Raw genomic sequence first — 3,256 nt, 5'->3', positions numbered from 1 at the left:
GTATTTTATAACTGAGAATATTTATGTAGCACTGTGATTCATTAATCATATGCTGCCTTCCCTGCTCCTGTGTTTGACCTCTTTCCTTTGGTGTTTTTTACACCTCTTTTCTTCCCCTCTGTTTTATAATGAAGTACAAATCCAACTTGTATTTATAACACTTGGATAATGAGCTTATTTCAATAAAGCATTTACATTCTCTACTGGTTGACATTAAGTCTCTAATTTGATGAAATACTCCAGCTATCCTGTGTTTATCAGATCAATGCAGATGAGGCATTAGATGTTGAGATGAACTGGTTTTAGGGTATTTACATGCATAGGAAGTGTAATTGTATGTACCGTTTAAATTATATCTGTATAAAACTATTACAAATCAGCCTTTAACGAGTTCAATCCTGTTTCTAGTCTATTAGTTAGTATTTTGGCCCGACTTGCATCCTTGCCACAAGAGTTATATTATATTCTACTCAATCCATAGGCTTCATTAATGTCATTCAGACTGTTTTGAAGTTGATACATGATAGTGAGGTTCATAGCTCAGTTCTGAACTAATATGTATACCAAACGTTTGGGTCCACACACAGATCGGCTCGATAGCTAGCTACACATCCATAGGCATACAGGGATTTGTATCATCCACTGAACAATAAGCAAGACCATCGATAGTTACGTTATTTCAATAGCTACGTTACTTCAATAGCTACGTTATTTCAGTAGTTACGTTATTTCAGTAGTTACGTTATTTCAGTAGTTACGTTATTTCAGTAGTTACGTTATTTCAGTAGTTACGTTATTTCAGTAGTTATTTATTTCGTTATTTCAATAGTTACTTTATTTCAGTAGTTACCTTATTTCAGTAGTTACGTTATTTCAGTAGTTACGTTATTTCATCTATGCATTGCATGGCAAATCTCAGCAAGACAAGCTTACAAAATGGTACATTCAATTAGCAGTAAATACTTTAGCAAGATTCTTTACATCCACTGTTTCACAAGGCGACAGCCTGGTTTGCTGGTTGTTTCAGGAGTCCCTAAAACATTAAACATCCAGAATTACAACGTTATACTCATGTCACAACACCCATAAAGCTAGCCAGCTAGCATGCTAAATTGCGATTTTAATAAATTAACTTTGTGATTAAAAATATATACATTAACTAACATATTCCTGCCAACTGTACATTTTTGCATGATTCGTTATGACGTTATAATCACTTACTTTTGCCTCCATCCTAGTACCTTTGAAGAGAGGAAAGAGAGGAATTAGGCAGGGTTGTCTATTAAATCACCCAACTTCTTACAAATTCTTTAAATAAATAATAGTTCTGTAAAAGGTATTTCCATTGCTGGTAAAGAAATTATTATAAGCCAGCTGGCTGACGATACTACACTTTTTCTGAAAGACGCTAACCAAATTCCCATATCGATCAATGTGACACAATCCTTTTCCAAAGCGTCTGGTCTATATCTTAACATTAAGAAATGTGAACTCTGTCAAGATTGTGTGACACCTTCATATTGTGGTATTCAGTAAAATAACCTTTTGTAATGACCACCGAGAAACAGTATTGCTTCTTTGTAATGACCACCTAGAAACGGTGTTGCTTCTTTTGTAATGACCACCTAGAAACGGTGTTGCTTCTTTTGTAATGACCACCTAGAAACGGTGTTGCTTCTTTTGGCATTGTGTTCATGTAACAAAACTGTGGCAAGACATCAGTAGATTTATAATTGAACACATTTATGAAGATTTTACACTATTGTGGAGAGATGTACTGCTTGGATTCTTTACCTACGATAGAAATAAGCTGAAACATTTTTATGTAATTAATTTCATTATTCTTTTGGCCAAATGTCATATTCACAAATGTAAATTTACAAACAAAACAACACATTTTCTTACCTTACAAAAAAGAAATTGAACTGTGTCTTAAAATAATTAAATACTCTACTAACATAAAAGCTGTTAGAATTGTAAGTGTATGTATGTCCCTTAAGGGTCCTTATGTAATGTGATATTGTACCCCCTAGCCCCGCCCCTAGCCCAATTGTCCTTTGTATATTATTTATATATACACTTGTGTTCCCACATGTACTTCCTGTATTGATTTGTTGTTAATTAAGTTTAAAAAATATTATAATTTTTGTCAGCCATCTTCACTGAAGAAAGTCTAACAGTCAGTAGCATGTGCATCAGCCTCCGCAGCAGCAGCCTCCCCCAGGTCCTAGTGCCGGTCAGGTAAGAGGTTTAAGATGCGATGGAACGGTTGACGGAAAAATATATTTGACTGATATATTGATTTATAAGTAGGGAGGGGCCAATAGGCCTAGCTACGTCCCTGCTAACAACGATACTACAATCTCAGGTCAGTGCAAACTTCACGCATCTCGTAGTCACAAAAATGTCTGAGTTCTGGACGACCACGCCTCCGGAGTATATGATTGGTTCCGCTTACTTTACAGTTGTGACTCCGCCCACATGGGGCGTGAAGGAAGCTGCCACGAGCCGAGACAGACGCTCATCTGTGATCAGTTTGGCATTTTCCCCACCAAGGGTTAATGTTTTAGCGTTGCTGAGAGTGAACTGATCCTAGAAAGGCAAACACTAAAGTTAAAGGAACATGTATGGCTCTGGTATCTACAGGACATTAGCGACATCTTCTGGCCAATGGGCTTTCCTGCAACTAATGTAATTGGCTGCACTATTTCCATCCAGGAAGCAGGATGATCGATCTGGAATCTGAATACTTCACTTCTCTTTCTGTATGCTATCAATAATATAACTCTGTATAGCCCTGACCGTACACAACATGGGTGACCAAATATAAATTTTTAGTAGTCCAGTTAGGATCAACTTGGCCATATAGGCATTTAGCCTAGAGGTTAGACTAGAGTGTTGGGCTCAGAACAGAAAAGTCACTCGTTTGAATCCCGAACCGACAAGGTGAAAAATCAGCCGATGTGCTCCGTGAGCAAAGGCACTTAAAACTAAACTGCTCCAAGATCGCCGAGTGATAATGATCTCAAAATCAAATCTAAGTTTATTGGTCACATACACAGATTCGCAGACGAAATGCTTGTGTTTCTAAACCCAACAGCGCAGTAATAATACCTTATAATAATAATAATAATAATAATAATACCTCTGGGACTACTACATCTCTTTAATAATACCTCTGGGACTACTACATCTCTTTAATAATACCTCTGGGACTACTACATCTCTTTAATAATACCTCTGGGACTACTAAATC

General features: G+C 36.7%; 1 long non-coding RNA gene across 1 annotated transcript; it reads right to left on the bottom strand.

Moving 5' to 3' along the window:
- Window positions 1-1,004: 1,004 nt before the first annotated feature.
- Window positions 1,005-2,233, bottom strand: LOC135566676 (uncharacterized). The gene is made up of 3 exons (XR_010462152.1): window positions 1,906-2,233; window positions 1,222-1,241; window positions 1,005-1,033 (listed from the first exon to the last, which is right to left on the bottom strand). It is a non-coding gene; the product is annotated as an uncharacterized LOC135566676 (long non-coding RNA).
- Window positions 2,234-3,256: the final 1,023 nt, after the last annotated feature.

The sequence above is a fragment of the Oncorhynchus nerka genome, unplaced genomic scaffold, assembly GCF_034236695.1.
Source record: "Oncorhynchus nerka isolate Pitt River unplaced genomic scaffold, Oner_Uvic_2.0 unplaced_scaffold_3781, whole genome shotgun sequence".
Classification (NCBI taxonomy): Eukaryota; Metazoa; Chordata; class Actinopteri; order Salmoniformes; family Salmonidae; genus Oncorhynchus; species Oncorhynchus nerka.
The sequence above is the reverse complement of the archived record's forward strand: the minus strand, read 5'-3'. Positions and strand labels throughout refer to the sequence as shown.